The sequence below is a fragment of the Ctenocephalides felis genome, unplaced genomic scaffold (genome assembly GCF_003426905.1).
Source record: "Ctenocephalides felis isolate EL2017-DRISC unplaced genomic scaffold, ASM342690v1 CF-g0.4_SCAFFOLD_01886, whole genome shotgun sequence".
Classification (NCBI taxonomy): Eukaryota; Metazoa; Arthropoda; class Insecta; order Siphonaptera; family Pulicidae; genus Ctenocephalides; species Ctenocephalides felis.
In genome coordinates this window covers 52,284,998-52,309,585 of record NW_020538040.1, presented here as the reverse complement: position 1 = coordinate 52,309,585, position 24,588 = coordinate 52,284,998, and the positions used below count along the sequence as shown (strand labels likewise).

The window sequence follows — 24,588 nt, the reverse complement described above, 5'->3', positions numbered from 1 at the left end:
CACCCTGATCCCACCTACTTCTGACAACTTTTCAACCTGGCAGCGTAGTGCGACACGCGATTGCAGGAAAACGCTTTAACGCGTTTTAAGGGCCTTTTCTCTTGGACACGATTTCTTTGACAATGATTTTATTCATTATTTACAACTTATTTTTTGTTATGAGTAATCATTAATGTTTTATTACGATTGAAAAATATTTATTTCTTAACAATAAGTTAACGTTGAGCTTTTAATTATAATAGGTGAAGGGGCGTCTATTAATCACGTGAGGTTTTTAGAGAGATGGGGGGTTTGATAAAAAATCACGAAATATCACGTGAGGGGTATAGTATGTTATCACATTATTTATTTTTTAACTGATTCATTTTAAAAAAAAAAATTTCTAGTAACTAAAAATTCACGTGATGTTTGATAAGAGAGGGGGGGGGGGTGATTTTAAATATCTCGCGATTAATAGACGCCCCCTAAAGTGAAGAATTCGCTGCGTTTTTCCGATAGACGGAGCTAGTTACAAATAATTCTAAAAGTACACATTGCAGCAGGACCAGTAAATGCTCGTTTCAAAGTTGACACTTCGAGTATTACTATAAGGTTATAACCATCAAAATTTGTCAAGTGGTTGGGAAGTTATTTGCGTTCGAAAATGGATAAAAATATTGAAAAAATGCGCTATATTTTGGAAATTTATTATGATAAAAAGGAAACGCTCGAATTATATTAATACTGTCGACCAAAGATAAATAAGCATAATAAGCAATACTGTCGACATTGCTATGCAAGCAGCTATTGACCAGAAAACTGTTTTGAACAAATTAAACAAATCTGGCTGCAAAAGAAAGCTCGATGTATGAGACGTTTATGAGTTGGGCCCGAAAAACTTTATAGATGGAATTAAGTTCTGCGATGCGTTGCTGAAATGCAATGAAATCGAACCATTTCTGAAAGATTGGTGATGAAACATTGGTCGAACAACTGGTGATGAAGAACAGATTACATACGACAATCAGAGATCATGGTTGAGTGATAATGAGCGACCAAAAGCGTGCACAAGTCAGCAATGACACTGAAAAATGTGAAGCTGTATTTGGGATGGAACTCGAAGGTCATCGTCAATCGTGAGCTACTTTCAGTTGGTCACAATCAATCCTCAACCCTACTGTAAATAACCAGTCAATTGAAAGAAAATGACCTGAATTGAGATATTGTCTTCCATTATAACCGTGCCCGACCATACACTTTTTTGATGACCTACCAAGTTCGGTTGGGAAATTTTTATGCACCAACCACCACCACCAACCAGACATAGTACCCTCTGAATAACACTTGTTCCGATCTCAATGGCACTGTCTCTATTAAGCACTATCTTAACGGAATTAAAGTGATTTCAAAGACTACGTGCTTGTAAAAAGCTCATGTGCTCATTCAGTTTTTCAACCAGAAATAAAAAAAAATCAGTAAACTTGTTAAGTTTCACTAAATTTTGGAAGTGTGTAAATAGACGCTACGAATTTTTTACTTGACCTAATATATTAAGCTGGGTGATATAAAGAATAAATGTAAGAATTTTTTATGAAGATTTAATTTTTAACTACTCTAATATATAAATATAGAGCATTTTACAGTAATTTGTTTAAATGCACAATTTAAAACTAAGGCTGAACTGAAGATTTTAATGGCTCAGGACAAATGAAGTTTAAACAAGTCCAGAAAGCGTCCTCGTCCTTGGCAAGGATAAGTGATCATTAAATTCGTTCCTCGCGTGTATTGAGCTTTACAAGCACAATATGCTGACCAATTTGCTTACTAAAATGAACAGTGAAATTCATTTTTTTCATCGGCGCCGTCTATTAATAAACGCTGCCTTTTCAATAATTGCCGTGAATTATATAAGAAGAATAGTAATATACACATGCGATTGTATATATCGTACTGAGATCTCATTCTATTTTTGTATGTGATTTAATCATGTAATTAATGACCAGTAGTTTAGTTACTTATATGGAAAATAGTATTTCTCGCATTTATATGACGTAAGAATTCTCTTGAAAATATTCTTTGTATATTTAATATTTTAATAAAATGACAAATAGTTTATTAAATGGTCTATGTATTTATATTAGACCTCGAAACCAGTTTCAATTTCAATTCTCGATAAAGAAATAATATACTGGTCCTAGAACGATCTTTGGTTCAAATTTGCTCATCAAATTTTATGTTCTACATATTTTTTTTAAATCTTTAAATATCGTTCTATAATACTTTATTACGATATTTATTCCAGATATATTTTCATATATTTTTGAACTTTGTTCTAACATTGATTTCACAGAAAATCTGAATAATGATCAAACCAACTTAATAATAATAATTATATATATATATATAATAATATATAATAATAATAATTTATTTAATAAGATTCTGCCAATTCGTAACTTATAAAACACATAAATCAACTTGTAGCCTATAATGTTTTGAAATGTTTGTATAATTTAACATATTATGTGTGAAAAATACATAACATATAGAAATGCTTCAACGTTAATGCAAAAACTAGGTTAATATAAAAATACCTCATAATTTTTTTTCTTTATAAAATTTACGAACTTTATCCCGGCGATTCGCTAAGTAGGCATTATACCTTTCTCTATAATGGAATGTGTGTATACATCACCATGTACTCATATGTGCATTTCACTCTAATTAAATTAATGAAATGGATATAAATAATAGCTCTAGCGTGTTAATAAAATAATAATGAATTAATAATTTTCTTACTACGTACATGTTCAATTCTAGTGATCTCTGGGAACAACTTTTATTTACAAGTTCTATTTAACAAATAAGAGAATACCTTTGATATACTCAAGGATCCAGTCTTTGATAAATTCACGTCAATTTATCTATTACCTCAATATATTAAAACATTTAGAATATACATTTTTACAATGAAGTATTATATGACATTATTAATATGATACACAAATTTTTTTGGGAACTTCTCAATGTCGATTTTAAATATAATAGCAATTCAGATATTTTTAACCAACAGCTCGACTAGGTTGCCTTTCAATTAATAATATGTGAATATTCAAACGTGATAAAACGTAAACTATTCTCTGAGTTTTATTTTCTAAATAGCTTAAACATACTTTTTTACAATAACTGCTTTATTCGCAAAATAATTAAAATCGAGATAGCTAAATCGTGTTTCTAAAATTTAATTGAAAATCCTACTAAGAACAAAATGAAGCAAGTAAAAAAACCAAGTGCAAAAGGGTGTTAAATTGATCCTTTATACTTGGGAAAAGGAAGAACTAAATAATTTTTAAATCTATGGTTTCTGTGAAATAAAAATATGCTATCTCAATTGTTTGGGAACTATTCAGAAATGAAGTAAACAATAGTCATTGCAAGTCATAGGTGGTGCTCAAAACTCTAAAATGATCTTTTAACAATGGCTAAATAGCTTTTTAGGAAAATTATCTAAATATGAATAACATTTCTAAATTACTTAAATCAGCATAACCAATTGTTAATAATTGAAACTACCTTCAAATACCAGTTTTCTCATCAATTTCCTTGAGAAGAATACTATTCATATTATTTGTGTCGTATATCGCATTCCCATAACATGTTCCATTATTAATATGTTATAGTATCAATAGCAAATGAATATTTACTGCGAAAACAATAAGAAATAAAATAATAATTTATTACGATTTGGTTTTATAAAAAGTTATTAAATCACTATTTCGTTAAAAGTTATTAAATCACTGTTATAAAATTATTATATCTGATAGTGAGCTACGCATAGTATTGAAACAACGAATTATTTAGAATATCAATAAATTTCAAAAATTTGAACGACCTAAAATTGCCATTGGCAAAAAGCTTGACCTGACAATAAATGATATTCTGCGCTTATATTTTCTGTTCTATATATATATTAGGGCGGGTCAATTTGTATGAGTAAAAAAAGTTACGATTTTCGCATACTAGGGATCAAAATAATATACTTTGCCGAAGAAACCATATCTTTAAAATGAATTCTGATGTCCCGTGCATTGACCCAAAGATTGGGTCAAATTTCAAAAAATCTTGTTTTTGTGCATTTAGAGCTCCCCAATAGCGTCCAAATGTATGAGCGACCTCTACTAATTTTGGAGGGCCGATCCACCCATGCTCGTGGTTTACCCCTCGGGTTCACCCCTTACAAAGATCAGCAAAAAATGTTTTTTTAAACTGATTTTCATAAATTTTCATAAACTGAGATTTCATAAATTACCCTGAAGATCTTGACTTGACATATCTCAACATAAATAATATTACAAAGAAAACTTACACGCACACACACACACATATATAACTTTTTTTAGACACTATAATATATATAGTTATAATTATATATATATAATTATAATAACTAATTATAGCCGCATTATAATAGGTTGTCAAATATCTCCCTTCCGCCTTTTTGTATTATAAACCAAGAGCAAAAAAGCGGAAGCGAAAACCTAATATATCCTATAAAGACTGAATTATTTTATGCAATACCTACCAAATAAATAATATTTCAAAATGTTACGAGACACAATTTGGAATGACTATATTGACATTTTTACAATATTTATGAGGTCTAAAAATACGAATCAGTTGCCTAATGCTTATATTTTGCAAACGAATTTCCTTTATTTGCGGTTGGAATGCGAATGCATCATACAAAAGTGCTAAATATACTATAATAGAACTAAAATCTATTTAGCACGGTGTTTTGTTTTCATGTTGTACTACCAGCAAACAAATCAAATTTTCTTTTGACCAACTTTATTTTGCGCTCAATTGGTCTTCTGATTCATAACGCTTTTGTAATAATTATGTATTATTTGGCTAATGGAAACGATTTGTTCTACGTTAAAGACGTATTTAAAATTTTCTTAATGATATATTAAGTGTTTGCCATCCCTTCGGCAATTATAGAAGTAATGATGGCTACCGTTCTAGTAGTGCAATAACGTGAGTAGCTTAGACGTGACATTCTTGTGCTACTTACAAGTAACACTGCTAAGTTAATGATTACTTCCAAGATATCAAACTATTTCTGACGCATCGACAAGTCTGGTTATATCTTTGCAATCAATGCACAAGATTATAGATCTATGTCAATATGTCATTGCAAACCATCACGTTCGACACAAAATTCGTGAATGAATGACATATTTGATACAGATCACAATTTGTGAAGGAATTCAGTTGATTTACTTGGGGCATTTGAAATGTCTTAATTACAGTGCATTATGAGGCAGAAATTGTCAGTGTGATGTACTTTAGTAAAGATGTTATTATGAAGTAAAATAATGATTTCACGCAGATAGTGGATTGAGAACATTCTCTGTATTTCTATAGCTTGGGATAGTAATAGTTAATAATAACAACAATAATAATAATGTGGCGGGAAAAGCTCATCAGCAGCATATAAAAAAATATCAAAAGTTTAATAGAAATTGAATTGTTGATTAGAAATTGTACATAAATAGAATCAAGTAGAATTTGAAAATAGTTAATTTGAAATTAAAATATTTTTTTCTTATAATTAGAATTATTGAATTGAATTTAAATAAAATTAGAAACAAGAAGAAAGCAAGAAAAAAATTAGATTTGGAGATCAGAACTAAGTTGAGTTAAATTTGAATAAAAAATTAGAAGAAGAAAAAACAAGATTAGAATTTAAGAAGATCAAATTTAGAAAAAAAAGAAGAGTGAAGAAATCAGTTATAAGAAAATTAAAATAGAATAGTATATAAATAAAAAAGATAGTATAGAATATATAAGCAAGATTGTGTAGAATTTATAAAGATTATATAAAATTTAATAAAAAAAATGCTCAAAGTAAGCGAGGCCAATGAAAAATAATAATAGTTCTTCATTCAGATGGATGCTTTATTCTAAAGTATTCGTTAAGATTTTAAAAATTATTGTTTCATCATTTAAATAAAAGGGAATATTAATTATGTTGAGTAGGGAAAATACCGTCAAAATGGGGTATATGGGCAAAATGATACAGTGGCCTTATTTAAAAATTGGCTAGTTTTAGTAACAATTCCTCGATTGTATAACATGAAGAAAGCCATAATCACAATCATGTCAGAAGTTGAGCGTCATTGTCAGTGTCTTGTCGGAAAATCAGATCAAATGTGTATAATCACGCCTTCAAAAATTTATTTTCGAGTGTTTTTTTTGCATGTTTATTTGGGAACTTATTTCTTATTTGTAATTATTTCTATCAAAATCAATGAACTTACGCCAATATTAGTTGGTTTTGATCAATTTTCTCGCTATTATCAGATGTTTGATGGAATTTTGATTATTTATTACTTTTGTCCAGTTTAGGACAAATACTTATACAATGGATAAATTGATTTGGTACTATGGCGAATAACTATAAGGTAGTTCTTTCGAGTCCAAGAAAAAATAAAATTGAAACCTGTAGAAGATTGGCTTCAAACTTTTACTTAACTACTTCTAATAAGAAGGAATCAAAATAAGAAACTTTTTGTGGATCAAAGGATCCACAAAATGCATTTGCTAATTTTTTTTTTTGTTCATGCATCATGTGCTGAGCTCTAACGAGTTATTTGTGAACTGGCCTTAATAAATATGCGATGATATTTCATTATTAATTAAAAAAACTATGGTAGTCCATTAATTTAAAATGAGTGAAAAGATAAATTTCAATAAAAAACAAAATACCATGTTATTTTATCCATACTTCAAATATTTAATTCTATCAAATTATTATTTTTAGCTTTAAAATTTTATTTTCTTTCTGATTGTTGTACCATTGTTAGTAATTAAATTACGATATTTTGCTAAAGTAATTAGAATTATTATTAGAACTAATTATTTTCAGATTATAGCAATTAAGTCTACAACATTATTAGAATACATTAATGTAATTGTGAAACCCGGTAAAAAAATTAACAGTACTCATTTTTATTCAATTTTAATATCAATAATTTAACTCGGAACATCAGTACTAATGTTATAAATCATAATTATCAGTTATACGACATAATTTAATTATTTAAAAATTACTAACAATGTTGATCATAAGAATCATCCAGCATTAAGGTCGCGAATCATGATGCTGTTGTCTGTATAATAATTATTCTTATGTAACAATGCACACGAGCATGTCAACGCATGTAATTCAGTTTTGATATTAATATATAATGCCTGAGACATTTTTATATTCATCTCATTTAGAAGGAAACTTATAATATGACTCATGGAAATATTACATATGTTTACCATGCGAATTGTTTCATATATGAACAAAAAGATGTTCAAGTGTGCTAATTGCAATTTACATCTGTATTCATATTTTTGAGTAAGTCAATATTTTCCTAAGTAATGAAGCTGTGATGTAGTTGTTTTTATTATGGAAATTTTCACTAAATTTTGGTAAATAATCAGGAACTATAACATATGAACCACTTAGAATAATACTTTTAATTTTCCAACAATTTGAATTTTTAAGCTTTATTGCGGACGAGGGGAAAAAATGTTCAAAAAAACTATAGGCAATATACAAGAAAATGTTCTCAAATAATATAAAATTTTCGAAAATTTCTCTAATAGATTTGGATACTCAAAGATGAAATTAAAGATTAGCATGTGTGAAGTGTTGTTCATAGTCACAAAACATTACAGATGCGCCAGCACTATTAAAAGTAAAAAATCACATTTGAAGGAACTAATACACATTCAAATACATTTTCATAGAATAATTTAATGATCAATTTCCATGAAAGCATACTTATTTATTTATTCATAAGCTTAATCAGGCTTAATCATAAATCATAAACAAGATACTATATATAATGTTTAATCAAATTCACAGAATAAATTCAAAAGGTAATCGATCCACTGGGAACATTTTATTTATTTACCACAATAGGCGAGATTATTATTGCAATATTGTTATTGCATGATTTTCTAAAAGTAAAGCATTTTCAAAAAATCAATTATTGTTCGAAATCTGTTTGAAATCAATTGCATATTAAGCTTTTTCATTATCTTGTATGTGGCTTATATTGAATTTGGTCATTTTTAACTTCCAATTATTACCAAATTTATGTTTACATAAAAAAATCCGATTTGATAATTTTATGTTTTCTCGACGTTTCGAGCCATTCTGAATCGAATGAGACCAAATTTGGAAAAAAGTATGTGTGAGTGCGAGCCGATTTTTAACCCTTCATCGACGTTTTTCAAAAAGTGCTGGGCTGATTTCAAAAATTTAAAAGCCATTCGATGTAACTCGATAAGGTCTAGCGTTTGTAAATAGTTTTAACTTTGCAGAAAAGTGAAAAAAATTGCATCCACGTTTTAGCCAAAAATTCTGATTCGATATTAAAAATTCAAAAACCATTCAAAAGATATTATTTGGGAATCATGCTGATTAGTTTTGGACAAAGATCGGCCGAGCCGTTTCTTTGTAATTGTCTGTTGATATAAATTTCTGGATGAAACTTTTTATATTGATAGATATCATGGTCCTAAAGAACATACTGAAATATTACGGCCCTACAAAAAGTCGTTTAATTTCAAAAATTTATTAAAGTTTGAAAAAATATTATTTTGTGCCAGAAGTCGTTTTTGTGATGTGATCAGTCAAAATTTGATTTTCACATACTTATTCTAGTGTAGAGATTCGTAGAGGGGGTATTCTAGTGTAGAAATTCAAAAAAATCGATTTTTTTTTATCTCATATTTTCGAAGTTTAACTATCTAAGAATATGGGTACAAGAAGTTTTTTTGGAAAATTTGAATTATTTTCGGAGATATAGGCATTTTACTGACTCGGTCTCCATACTGGTTTGGCTTCACGCAAAACATTAAATGCGTTTTTCTCAGAACAGACTTTTTCAGTACTGTTGACACGATTTCTCGAGTTTTAATCGACCGATTTACTTGAAATCTTCAGAGAGTCTTGTTTATAGACCTATCAATAGCCCGAACTAGGATTATCTCCAAATTCCAATTTTTACTATTTTTAAAAAATTCGAGAAACTCAAAAAAAAAAACAGTAAAAAGAACACATTACTTTCAGTCACCAATTTGTAAAAAAAAAATTCTTTTTACTCATCGCTAGTTCGGGCGATTGCGACATCATTGTAGATTAATAATTTTTTTATTTTTTGCATTTCCGATGGCTAGGAGGGCTGAAATCATGTCAAGACTGAGGTGCCAATTTTTTAAGACTACCCACTTCATCAGCTGCCAGTTTTTACAATTTTCAATTTTTTTGTATTTTAATAATATTAATAAACAAGTGGTAAAAAATGGATAGTAAAAACATTCAATGCTTTCTTTTACGACACTTTAAAAATGACCTAAAATTCATCGCTCTACACTAGAATACCCCCTTAAATTGGAATAAATTCGATAAGGAAGAGCCGCGTTTAGGTATGCGAAAAGATCGGTCAAGACATTAGAAATTGTTCTGGAATTAGCAAAAAAGTAAGTAAGGCAGTCTACAGAACTTATTTAGTTGTGTAATAAATGTTACCATTAATTTTTAAATAATATCAAGGACTACGTACATAATGAAAATTGTATCTAAATATTTAAATCTCACATCTGGTTGATTAAGTCAGTTATTACACATTTCGGGAAGTTCATGCTACTTGCCTTAAGGCAAAATCAAATATAGTTGCAATTGAAACAAAATAATCCAATAATCTAATTATAAACACAAATAAATCCTTACCGTTTTTAACCAGTCACTGGTAGGTCACTAATATTCCCGTTTCAATAGAATAGAACAAACGATCATGTATTACAAAAACAAAGAGCACAGTACCGCGTGTTTACTAATAATATTTCCACGTGAGCACCTAGTTCTCGGAACACGTGTTGACTACGACTCGGTCGGTAGGTTACTGGTGCCGCCGATTCAAGCCGCGCAATGGTCTACGCCTCGCAGAACGTTCGTCCTGTTTTCTTTATGATTGTAACAGATTGCAGCGTGTAGCGCATGAATGTTCCGCCAAGTGGGTGATCGATTTCAAAAGTTTTCAAAGTTTCAATTATGTCTGTCAATTATCTATCTACATACCTAACGTATCCCCACCATAAGTTTACGTGTAAACGCACTTTATGAAGTTATTCATTATTTTACGAGGTGGGGGATTGTTATTGTTTTAAATTTTGTAATAGGTGATATTGTAGGAGTTTGATGACTGCTAATAAGACTGATTTACTGATTTAGTTGATCAATTCGATTTTTTTAATCACCAAATATAGAAATAGTACTCCTGAAGACAGATTTTTTTGATGATTGTAGGTTTTTGTATAGATCTGACTCTTATGATCAGTTTAAAACATAACTAGTGGTTCATGGCATCTTGCCTTAGGGCAAATTGCTAGAACTTACCGTACCGAAAAATGAAAATTTAAAATAAACTTTAAATTATTTGATGACTAAAAAAAATTGAAAATTTTGTAATTTTCTAAAAAAATGAACTTTTTTGAAAAATTTGATTTTTGTTATTTTCTGATTATTTTTTTAATTCTTTGAACGTTTTTGAAAGCAATCGCGCTGCGTAGCTGCGTTAAAGATGAAATATTGAAGCGCGTAAGCGCCGCTTCTCAGTCTAGCGGATAAACATTGGTACGGAACCCATAGAAATATAAACTTATTACTAAAGTACTTATTATTAAAATCTCTATAAAATATCTGATAGTTTGATGTGCATATGTCTAATGATCTAATTGCATTTTTTTTTTACTTTTTTCATTAGATCTCCGAAACCGCAGGAATTGCCTTCACAAAAATTTATTCAATTTCGCGTTTCGTTAACATATATGAAATGTTTTTTGAATTGTTCAAGTCTGAAGCTCCGTTCTCTCGAAAACTGAATTACCGTTTTTAGCACTTTTTGTCCTGTATCTTGAAACGGCTGGACCTGCCTTACAAAAACTTAATTAGCACGTCTCCCCATTAATACAAATCGAGTGTTTTTTAGTGCGCGCAGTAATTTTACCAATGCAAGTCCGTTGTAAACAACGATAATATATCAACACAATTATATTTACGTACACTACTTTAAGACTTAATAAATGATTTATGAATTTTATTCATGTTATGTTATTTTCATCTTGATTTAGAATAATTTTTTCTATATGTTGAGCAGTGATCAGGGGTTTTACGAGTTTTTTTTTTTGATTGACTATACCGATTTTATGGGTGGCAAACCCAAACATCCCATCTCTATACGATAATTTTTTTATTAATACAATTTTGTAATAGTGATAAATTTTTCATTATTACAATTTCCAAATGTAATAATGGTGATTTTTTTGTTAATTTCTGTGTTAGTGATATTCGTTATTATTTTATTTAATCCAGGGAAGAGATATTTTCACCTGGAAACATATTGTAGTCTATATTTTCAAGTGAAAATCGATGCCACTTCTTCTTGACATCAAGCTACTCGGGGCTGGTATAGAACTTGGCGCCTCTGATTCCAACCCCATAGCTCTCTACCCATTAACTCACGGGCGAACCCTAGAATGACCTATTCTTATCTTTTCAAACATACTAAAAAGTGACGGAATTCACCTAACTAAAGCGCGTGAACTAAAACGTTTTTTAAATATAAATGGTTCTTGACTTTTTCTTGAATTTTTTATTTTCATTGACATAGTTTTATGTTATATAAAAACAGACCAAATTAATTGGCCAATAATCTTACGTGCAAGTTATTTTTTTATATAAACAGCTGGTGAAAAGTAATGCACTTTACAGTAAGACCGAATAAATTCTAAAGCTCAAAACATCATTTCTCTTGGTCGTATGTTTTTTACCTAAAGGTTTAGAAAGAAGTTTTACTTTAATTTACTGTAGTGGCTAAGGGTGTATCCCTCTCCCACGTTTTACGAGCCCTTGGACTGAAATAACGCGTATTAGAACACGCTCAACGCATTGTATACAACGCGCGCGCCTGCAGATGGAGGTGTTTTATTGTTTCGATGTCGTCGTGTGAAAATCAAGGTTAATTATGTCATTACGCCACCGTGTGCCGAAGGTGTGCGTCAGATGTTTTTTGTGATGGTCATCCTATTCATGCTATGGTTCTTGCATTTATTATTTAAACGGCGTTAATTAGGAATATCCCAACAAGCATTTTTATCTAAATTATCTTAATTTAACATATTACTGAGTATGATGAATTTTTTGATTGGAGACAAAATATTTAATAAGTATCCAAGTAAATATGCTTGTGTAAATGACTAGTTTGAATTTTAAATGTTATATGCGTTTATATACGTACCCTTAATTAAACGAACATGATTTTTGGAGTTTTATATCAAAATCAATTTGTCGATTTCGAAGATCACACGTTCCTTACATCACTAAAAGTATTTTTGCATAAGCTTGCTCTTTTATGTTATTACTTTATATGTAGCTTAGGGTGGTCCTTAATATGGACATTTTCGAATTTCCTTGCTCCCAAGGACTCGAATGGTTCCAAATTCATAAAAAACAACTCTCTGAAAGTTTTAGCTCTTAATATTGTCTTATAGATAGAGCGCTATTCAAAGTTTTGTATGGGAATAGCATGAAATTTTTTTCAAAAATGTTGCTGAGCATCGAATTTTCAATAAAAAATGACCTGAATTTTCACTTTTAATTCGTTTGTCGTTAAGTTATACCTAAAAAGAATTTTTTTTTTTAATTTTCAAATTTTTTTCCATGCTATTTCCATACGAAGTTTGATTGAATTTCGCACTATCTAAAAGTTAATATTAAGAGCCGAAACTTTCAGAGATTTGTTTTTTATCAATTTGGAACCATTTGAGCCCTTGGGAACAAGGAAATTCGGAAATGTCCATATTAAGGACCACCCTAATGTAGCTATATATTTCGAAGTGAAAATAGCCCTTACCCTACATTGCTGCACGAATAAAAATTCATCACTATTGCAGAGAATGTAATAATAAAAATTCATCTCATAGAGATTCCCTCTAAGTACCAGTATTAATTGTTTAGGATTATATCAATCATAAACTCACCTGGAGTGTCTCCATATCAAGAAAACAGTACACAAACGATAAAGAAATTTAAACAATTTTACTGATTCAATTCCTTGGTAGGAAATCTAAAATGTCTTGCGCAAACAAAAGAATAATATATAAAATCGTACTAGTACCAATAAGGAACCACGTAATGGCATAATAGGTGACTATACGTCCCGGACTAGCTGGGACAGTCCCGCATTTCCACCTTGTTTCTCGGGTTGTTTTAAAAGCATGATTTGTACTGGATTTAGATTTTTTGCCCTGGTTTGTCCTGGATTGTCCCGGTTTTTCAAAAATTGTTAGATGAATTAACAAAAATTATGAAAATAAAGAAATGCTTTAAAACAGTAAAAGAAATTATACAAACCCGTAGTTGTTTTTACTACAATAAAATCGATGAACATTTGAATGTTGAAATGCAAATCGATAAAATGAACCAAAATGTCCAAAGTACCCACAAATGTAAGTCTTTTGCACTCACAATCAGTTATAGATTTATTCTAGCAGACACCTCCTTAAGAGAAAAGACCTCTAAACACGAAATATCATCTTATAGATTTATAGAAACTATGTATTCTGATTGTCTACTTAAATGAAAATATCTATCCGAACACACACATACATCCATTTTTTCTAAAATGGCCAAAATTTTCATAAACCTTTGAAACGTAAAGATATATACAAATTTTCATTTCCATTTTTTTTGCGATTACTATAACTTTAAAAAAATTATTACTTGAATTTGCATATACTTAATTTATTTTGTGAGATGTTCTTTTCTTTAGACTTCTGCGTTAAAATAAGAGAGTAATCTTATCCGAGAATAATAAAATGTGATCCTTTGAGTGCCACATAGTCAATTTATCTGTATTTCTTTCTTCTTATAAAGATTCGATGTGTATATTTTGATGCAAAATACTATATGTGTATATGTGTATCTTGGTGCAAAATGTAAGGAAACACTGCTGTTATATATTTCTAGTGTTTATTCCAAAATCCATTTTGGTTTTCAAGGGCCTCAAATGAAATACTACATTATTCTACTTATATCAACCAAGGTTAGATTGATCGAGTGTTCGTTCATTTCAAATTAAATTCATTATAGCTATCTTAACGTCTAACGTAATACGGACCAGATGCACATATTTCAATAGTGATGTAAGTTTTTCTAGCTCTCTGGTATGATTGAAAAAATGTATGAATTTTATGATGACTTTATTACACTTATATATTTTTTATTGCGAGCTGGTCTATGTGCATTTCGTTTTATTTTATTATAGTCAAGATAGATGTTCATAAAAATAATATTTAGTAATGTGATCAAGAAGGAGCTATGATATATCATTATTATCGAAAGAATGCTTTTGAAATGTATGTATCTGACTATGTTTGCCCTGTTCAATTATATAAATTAATAATTTACGTCAATTGTGTTTAAATATTGATTGTCGTAAAGCATCAGTAAACTACTACTGCATACAGAATAGTAATTCCACATATAAAAGCAACAAGCCAGGGATTTCCTTGTTATTATAAAATTGTGTAATTTAAATACTACGTTTAATTTATATAGTTGTTTAGTAATGGAAAATTTTACTGAAACTTCGACTTTTATATTTTTAATATAACGAATAAACTTCAATTTTCAGAGCAAATATATTACAGGGTAGAGCGGGGCTTAAAGCGGTAAAAGACATTTTTACTGCTTTAAGAAATATAGAGATACCTCAGATAGGAGGAGACACCGCAGATATTTCAAAAACAAGTAAAGTTAGGATTTTTTTACAACAATATTTGAAATAGAAGGAAAAAGATGTGTAATCAGCCATCGCCTTGATTTTTATGACTTCGCAATCAGGAGATGAAAAGCATTTTTCGAAAATCCATAACAAAAGTATTTTTTGTCGTTGTTAGTTTTTTTTTGTTTCTGAACACTGTTAAGTTTACATGACCTTAATATAATTTTTATGAATTCGTTATCTAATTGTTTTATAAAATGTATTACTAATTTTGAGCTAGATTCAACAGTTTTTATTATATAACCTATTTAAAAGCTCATAAAAGCTCTTTTTTTATAACCTCTAAAAAGCTATTTACCCCACGTGGGTCGCGGTATTTTTTTTAAATTATTCTTATGTTTATTCTTCAAAAATTAATGGAATGATAATAATTCATAAAATCAATTATTTATTAACTAATGAAACTGAAATGCAAATTAACTACTATATATAATCATCAATATGATGTAATGGTATACAAACTATCTTTTAAGGATAATTGAATGTAGAATCATTTATTCCAGCTAAAATTAGCAATTCAATATATAATTCATTCAATATTTACGGAAATGCAACATTGAGTAGTCACCAAGCTCGGCTGCCCTTGCCTGTTAATTGTTTGTTAAATATAATTTGCACGTTATATGAATACAACCTCTATTCAGATAGCGATATTATTAGTGGCTTGTTAGTATTCAAAACATATTACACAATAATCAATTTTATCTGTTAACACTCGATGCACGTTGTATTTATTTGTTTGGCAATAAAATTTATTTCTGATTTGTCCTAATAAAAATATAGTAATTACTTTTAGAATACTATAGCAAACAGAAAGCCTTACCATTGCGGTCAGATTGACCGTTTGTGAAGGACACATATCTTCTTCTTAAATTGCAAGAGCAAGTTATGAAATATTCATATATTTTGATCAAGAAGATTAATATTGATTTTTGATAGAGCAAATAAAAAATCCAGCTTTTTGAATGAAATGCTCAGAACTCACAGTTTGATTTTCTTTTAAGTTTAATTTAACCAGTAGATTCAACACAAGAGTACTTTATTAATTCATATATTGTCGGTGTTTCTACTTTTGTTTAAAATCTATTATTTAAGTTCAATTACATTTTTAATTACAATTTTACTAGCATATTACTCAACAAGTAGTACTTATACAGGGCTTATAGAGACAGGTTTTATTTATGTGCATCACATAGTTTTTTTTTTTTTTTGAGATTGGTTCTAGTACGAAATATTATAATAGATCTAATTAAAAGAATGCGATTTGAAATGCAAACAGTCTTATGTTTAAATATCATTTGGACCTAAATGGGCTCCTATTTTTTTTTGATCAACTTAATTTGTATCCGACGCATGAAACTGTGCAAAAATTGTCTTTCGAGAACTTTTGCCTCACAAGGAGAACATCAGGTTTACTCTTCTGGAATTTTGATGAAACTTCGGATATTGATAGAGTTAATAGTCAAACCGAACACCTTAAAATATTACAGGGCTATGAGAATCGATATGATAATAAAAATTAATTAAAGTTATGAAAAATCGGTCTAGCGCAATATATATTACGGTTAAAAATGATTTTAGTTATCTATTTCTTTATTGATTTACCTTATAATTGTTGATCCTAATATTTATAAAAGATGAGTGCGTTTAATTAATGATGTGATTATTAATAGAACAACATAAGTATTTTTTCATTCATATTAATAGAATAATATAAGTATTTTATTCTACTACAAAGCAATCAACAAATCTTTATGGAATATCAGCCATCGGTTTTCATATAAATTATTACTTCTCAATCAATTTCCTTAATGGAATAAGACCTACTGGGTTTGGCGTATGCTTCCGTGGCATTCAATCACAATATAAATAATTACACGTTATTAGATAATTTATTAATAGTTCTATGAAGTCTTCCTATGATGTTTCAGGTTTTTATTTGTTTTGATTTTATTAAATTATATAATTTTTGTCAATGCATTTTGGATGATGCAATTTGATCATAGACCTTGTAATATATCTATTACAAGATTTTTTTTATTTACATTTGTGTAATTCATTAAATTTAATGGTTTATTAAATAAGGAAAAAGGTCGAAAGGTCACCCAGTGGTGATCCTATTCGATGTTGTATATGTTTAGCTTATAGATGTAGTCCTGATGTGAAAAAAAATATTAAAAGATCTATGAATTTAATACACAAATCAAATTCTTCAAATCATTTCCACTAAAAAAGTGTATGGGTGAATCACAAAATCAAGTACTTCTAAATGAGAAAGTTTAAATTTTAAAATCTGAATAGGGAGGTTATGGGAGCTTAGAATATCAAGCTTGCGGGTTTTTAAATAAAAATACTACATTTAAAATACTGGGAGGATGTAACTAATCGTACTTTTATTTTATAATAATTAATTTATTTATTTTTGTAACATGCAGTCATATGTAACATTTATGTTGGATTGAATTTATCGAATTACAATACGAACAAATTACTAATTATTTCGTACTCAATACATAAAGTGGGTCAATCTGTTAATTTGATTATATTTTACTATTTTGAGGCAATAAGGCCAAGTCGTAAATTCTTATTGTAGCAAATTTAGTTGACATCATTTGTTATGGAAAAATATTAACTAAACATGCATTGAATTTTTCTGTAGTGCAGTCCAAAACTACGAGTTCATTTGCAAAATAATGAAAATAATTCATCAAATTATTTTGATTAGAGAGCATCGATAACATGGCTAACCATAAGTTTTCCATGACCGTGTAAATTCTTCTAGTTGTTCTACGTATTTAGAAATTCCATTCATAGTACGCAGCATTTACGGCATATAAACAAACAATTATGTTCAGAAGCTTCTTATAATTTGATCAATGACATTCTTTATATCTACGACCCAAATTACGATAATTCAATTCCCGACGGCTCGATTTTCGCAAGCCTGTCTGACTGATAGGAATGATGTCACTTTAATCGAATGTATTATTTATTTAATTGAACATTGTTATATCATTATTCAACCTTGCCATTGCATTGAAAAAAAAATAACAGACGGTTGCCTAGTTCTGATTTGACCTCAGCAAATGTGATTCAAATACCTTCGGGTTCACATGTTCTTACTGGCGGCGCATATAAACGAATTCTTTTTAATTGGTTTTTATCGGTTTTTGATTTCTGAGACCCCAATGTTGTTTTTGGCTGTCGCCAATATCTTGAGACGTGCGTTTATCAATAAAAGACTGAACTTTTATCAACTATATTTGATGATTTTTCAAGCCAAGGAAAATTTGAGAGGACTTCGTATATTGATTAATTTAGCTAAAAAAACACCTATGGAATTATGAAAAATGAATTATGAAAAAACTTGAATAGTTTGCAGTATAAGAAAATACTTAAGTATGACACTGAAACTTGTTGTTTGGTACACAGAAAAATGCTGAATAGATAAACTAAGTTTGTTTTTCAGTCTCTTACAAATTTCTAAAATAAAACGTTAGTAAAATTAGTTAATGCAATTAAAAATTAGCTAATGTAGTGATCGTTCAGGAAATGTTACATGGGACACTGATAAACGAAATTCAAGTATCGTGAGAATATGTAGTAGAATTATGTGCTTGGTATTATCACCAAATTTGTGTCATAGTATCTTGTTACCCTCTGAGAAATTCTCTTTCACATAAACAAATAATTCGTGGAATTTTAAAGTTCGATTCGATAAAGCATACAGAACTAATATATAAAAAATAATGACTTGGAAATATAGCACAAACAGTGATATATTTGATTTCAATAGGTTATTATTATAATAATGTAATATTGATTTATAGTTTTTTTTATACTCGCGTTATAATTTATTGAATTGTGTCCTGCCGTTGCATTTTTACCTTGTGTAGAATAAAGTTCTCATAAATGTAGCATTAATCACTTTCAATAAATGCTTATTCATTTTTAATAATTGCGGCCATTAGAACTACATATATAAAATAGTTATTTTTGAAACGGCATCAGCTAAGATAATAAATAATATCATCTGCAGATGGAAATAGCAAACCATTTACTAAAATAATTTTTATCTCAATGACTATAACAGTTTTTACGGTGTAACTTAGTGCACTGCATATTTCAAAGTTAAAATCTAGAGTTCTAACAATAAGAGATAATATTCAAATTGCAATATTTTGCTAATTTGAAATTTTGTTTGTTTTATAATTAAATACCATTGATTTTGATTTGAATACATTCACAATGTGGTGGGTCATTGCAAATTTTACATACACTTTTTAAAAGTTCAAAGTAGACAAACTATATTGCTTTCATGATTATTTTTTACATTTGTATATATGTGACTGATTATATTACCTATTACATATAAATAAATTACATGTAATAAAAAATAAAATATAAAAATGTTATTACAATTTCCTGATAAATTATGAAGTGTAATCTATAATTACTTTATATCTTTAAAATGAATCAAATAGCAACGTAATGAATAAGATTTAAACGATACGAAAACATGTAAATAATTTATTGCATTTTTATATATAATTAATTAGTAATCTTCTAACTTATTTAATATTGCAATTGCGCATCATTATATGTAAATTAGTATTTAATAATACCGAAGAATGCGGTTTGTGATTATTCATTCGTTTACATGGTACGATGGTTTCGTCATTATGAGTCCACCTGTTTTAAGTGGCAATATTTAGCTCATGTTGTTCATGTTTAAGTAACAATATTATTAGCACTTATTTGTAAATATCTCGCTGTAGAGATTTGAATACTATAAAACAATTTCACATAATTTTTCATGTTGTATATTTGTTTGTGTTTGTTTATTTGTATAATGTTGCTCAATAGCTCATAGAAATGTGTAATTTTTGATTCCTGTTAATAAATATATATATAAAGAAAAAGTAACAATATTTAGCTACGGGATTGCTATTCCATATAAATAACATAAAATTAATCTGTAGTTTTAATGGGTTTTCACTGCGTTATTATTTTATTCAGATATCATAAGGATATTGAAGGAGGCATGCCAATAACGGTGACCCCTTTTAAAAAAGGGACAAATTAACTGAAGCTTTTTTTTCGCTAGTCATTACTTTGGGAATTGAGAGAAATATGACTATATTGTTTGAGAATCAACCGCTAGATCTTTATTTGCAAAAGAGTTCATTCGATAAACTGATTTTTCAAAAGTTTTGTCGACGTAATCAGTTCAAACATGTATCGCACTTTCAAAAGTTTATATTGAGGGTGGTTTTGTCACCTTTTTCTGGATTTATTTATTGTTATTTGTTACAATCAATGAACTCAGTATTAGTTTTATTGCAATTATCAGGAATTTTGATAATTTATTCATTAGAGTTCTGATCGCTGTTCAGATAAATAAAAAAAAAATATTATAGTTCACTTTCGAACAAAATGACGCTTATGCAATGCACAAAATGACATAGTACTATCTCGCAAGCATTACAGGGTAGTTCATTCAAGGTCAAGAAAAAAGAAAAATAAAACCTGTCGAAGGTAATTGGCTTTTAACTTTTACGATAACTGCTTCTAAAAACAGACTAAAGGATCTACGGGTAAAGGAAGAGACTTGCATTTATTGCAAAGACCTCTTTTCCTGTTCTAATTCCAACTATGGCTGTTTACGATTTATAATTCTTTCCCTTTGGGTGCATGCTTTATGTGCTGATGCCCAAAGAAAACCAAACAATTTATTTGTGAATTGCATTCTTAAAAATTACTTCTATGTATTTTTTCTAAAATTGTTATTAGTATAGTTACTGCTAATTTAAAAGACTATGTTACTGGTAGTCAATCAACCAAAGATGAGTATAAACGTTGAGACTGGTTATAATATAATTAAATAAATAAATACCATTAAAACACGAAGCACCACTTCATTTTGTTTCTACTTCCCCTATACGGAAATGTGTGATAACATAAATAGCGCTTGAAGGGTTGATATAGAACATACATTAAAAATAAAGAATTATTCGAAAAGCTTTTTTATCTAAAAATCCTTAATGTCGATTGCTACATGCTTTTCTATAATTTTCTAAAATAGCTGTTTGATCAATAATATTTTTGCTTTGAGGCTGTTAAATACTCTACATTTTATTAATTGGTAACATATTTTTAATTTATAATTTTAAGTGAAAACGGATATCAAAAATGGATACTGCATGATATCAGGTCGCACGCATCGTTATTTTTAATTCAGGAAGGTTATGTGGCTCTTTCAATAAGTAATAAGCCTGCAAATGAAAATATTGCCACGGAAAAGTGGCAACTTTTCAACGCAATTTTATTTGTCAACATAATCTTCTTCAAGTTTGATACATTTTGCCTCCAGCGGTGGTGCTACAACTTTTTCAAGCCGACAAAAAAATACTTTTTCTCGAGGGCTCCAAAATAGTCCGAAAAGCTGCGGTAAGGCTAAGTACTTGTTGAATGACCCTCGTTTGCAAATTACTTTACTTATGATTCGAAATTACAATTTCATGCGATATCTACATCAAGACCCCGGAACAATATAAATTAAATTATCAAATAAAATGAAAATCCTTGAACGCAAATTATACAAGCAATAACCAGTAGTTAAAAAAATTGACATAAGTTTAATATGAATATGTCATTTGGCATATAATGGCATTGTTTGAACACATAAAATTCTTCATTGCGAACTATGACCCGCGGCGTGGGAGATAGTCCCACACACTTGCATTCTTGTGCTTTTAAATGTATAGTCCGACTGGAGGCTGCGAAATTACAGCTTTTGCTTGAAAAAAAAAACGGTCACTGGTATAAATAAGCTTAATAAGACGACATGATCCAGTGGCTGAGATAATAATTTATAAGACATTTTCATTAACAGATTTGAAAAAGAGGCTATGCAGAATGAGGGTATCGAAATATTTTTGAGCTTGTTTATATAAAAATATAAGAGTTATGAGAACACTATTTTCATAATATTAAAATATTAAAACTAAACGGTTTATTAATATTTTGACCTAATTCAAGCATATTCTGTTGCAGTTATGTTATAAATTTTATTATTTAAGTACATTATAATGCATTTTTATTATAAGATATATATGCATTATAGTTTTTATAACAAAGAAGCAAATAATAGGGGAGACTGGGTACGATCGTTTTTTTTTTTTTGCTCGGCAATAATTTTGTTAAATCACCAGTAATTTGGGAAATTAAATAATAATTTGAACATTTTTCTAGATGGAGATACTGGAATAATATTCTTAAATACGATGGAGTAGTCATAAAAACAAATAATACAAGAAAAGGGCGAGTGTCACAACCGTCCACACTCTAGGCATAAACATAGGTTAAACAACAAGAGGGTATAAACACCAAAATGGTTTATAACGACTTTTTTGTCAGAAAAGGACGAGAGGGTACGGTTGTGACATGTGGTTGAAGGAACCACACTTTTGAAAACAAATCATCATTATGACTGAAATCGAACATGAAAACTTTACTTTTGACTTTTTGAAAGCAATGCGGTCTACGAATCATGATAATATTTGAGCAAATATACTGCATCTTTCCTTTTGGACCCTATCTCAGAATCAGTATAGTTTAGCTGTTATAACGACTGTCACTACCATATCCTGGCACAACCATACTTAGTCTTCCCTAATTTAGGAAAAGCAATATTTTAATCTTTTAATATTTATTTTTATTTGCTAAGTATAATTTTATTATTATAAAAAACATACACTATATTTTCTATTAAATATATAGATTAGCAAATACTAATTAAGGAAAAGCGAGAAATTATACTTCGAATAAAGTTGTTTTTTATTAACATAATTTTTATAGACAGTAAATTAAAACGATTTATGCGCGGAAGTAATTTGAATTGAATAATTGAATTTTTATCATTTAGTAGTCACGTTAATTTTATATCTTTTTTATTTTTTCTACATATTAAATCGATGAAAGTTTTTGAAGCTTTTTATTAGCTAAATGAAATAACTATTACAATATAATTACCGCAAAAAAAATCCAGTTCATTCAAGTCCTTAAGCCTACATGTACATTTTTCACAATATTATACTATTGTATTTGATATTAATAATGACTTACACATTTACTTAAAAAAAACTTAAGCGGAAAATTACATTGATTTTATTTAAAATGAATAAGCCTTAAGGCAAGTTGCATGAACTTCCCGAAATGTGTAAGATTTGACTTAATCAATCGAAATTGAAATTTAAATATTTAGATAAAATTTTCAACTGTTTATTTCAAAAATAAAGTTATCGCTTTCAATTAAATCTAAACATTGCGATTTCAAATAGAATTTTTTCAAACACATTTAAAATAACTGTAATTATATTAATAATATTGCACAGACACTAGTGCTTGTATGCCCTAAAATTGTAGCTTATTATTTTAAATTTTAATGAATTGATAATGTTTGACTCATTACATCACAAAAGCAACTTTTGACACAAATTTTGACTATTCATATTTTTTATTATTATTTATATTATTTTTTCATTCATATTTTCTTAAACTTTGAATTTTTAACATAAACATAAACTTCTCCTTCGGGAAGTTTAAAATTACATTCCTCAATAACGATTTACAAAATTTAAATATAGAACACGAAGCATAATATAATACAGTTTTTGTTTCTGTCAATTCAGCCGCTAATAGTATATTAACTTTTTTTCTATACTTGTTTCAAATGTAAGTACAGGAAATATTGAAAACCTATTACAATGCACATTTTTGTAAATGAACAAAGATATGAAAGAAAATTGAAGCAGTCATTTATTCGTGCCCATTGTAATACTTGCAGAGATTGAACTATTTAGTAATGTGAAAGTAACTAATTCTCACATGCATCTTATTGAATCCATTGTATTACTTCATTAACAAGTACCTTCCGCTATATAAACATATTCTTTAACACACATTGGGATTTGACCCAATCTGCACGAAAACATGCGCGGAAATTTAAAATCGAAATTTGAGAAAATAATAAAGGAAATTTTATATCTTGCACGAATTAAGGTTTTGATAAAGCTTCATTTTAATCATTCACCAGATTAAGTTATTGGTTTATTGTAATATTTGTTAAAAAAAATATTTAAAAAAACTTAAGTTTTAAACTTTTATAATCTATACGAATTTTACGTATTTTCATATTGACCCAAATATCATCGATGTAAAAAAGAAAAATTTCGGTATTAAAATACTGTAAATGCATATAATTACACGGCTTTACGAATTTACTCTACTTTTAATTAAGTTTTCTCTATTTTTAATTCCACTTGATTTTATAATTTTACTCTATTTTTAATTACACTTGATTTTATAATTTTACTTTATTTTCTTATTAAAACATAACATTTTGTTAGAGAGGTAGCGGTTAGATATTTGACATTCTCTTATTTCTTCCTTCAAAATTAAATTAGGAAAACGCCTTTTCTGTTTCAAAATATTGTTATTTAATGGATTTTATTAAAAAAATGGTCTGCAATATTGTTCATGTGATATCATATGTGTTTGTATATGCAAATATAACCATGTATGTAATGTATGCAAACATATTTGAATATTATTAACGATTTTATTAAAGATTTATGCATATACATTTTTGGTATATGTTTAAATAATATAATTAAATTATATCATTTAAAATGAATTA

At 28.6% G+C, this 24,588-nt stretch overlaps 1 protein-coding gene and 1 pseudogene across 4 annotated transcripts in view; one reads left to right on the top strand and one right to left on the bottom strand.

Annotated features, from left to right (window-relative positions):
- Positions 1-24,588, top strand: part of LOC113376559 — an 80,447-nt pseudogene that overhangs the window by 22,736 nt on the left and 33,123 nt on the right.
- The window catches only part of LOC113376560, a 41,926-nt gene that overhangs the window by 9,987 nt on the left and 7,351 nt on the right, over positions 1-24,588 (bottom strand). Inside the window, exon 1 of one of the 4 annotated variants that reach the window (XM_026616521.1) lies at positions 9,776-9,983. The exons of the other annotated variants lie outside the window; for them this stretch is intronic. The gene's annotated coding sequence lies outside the window, so the exon portion shown is untranslated. Of the gene's footprint in view, positions 1-9,775; positions 9,984-24,588 lie in introns of those variants that run through there. 4 annotated transcript variants of the gene reach the window in all.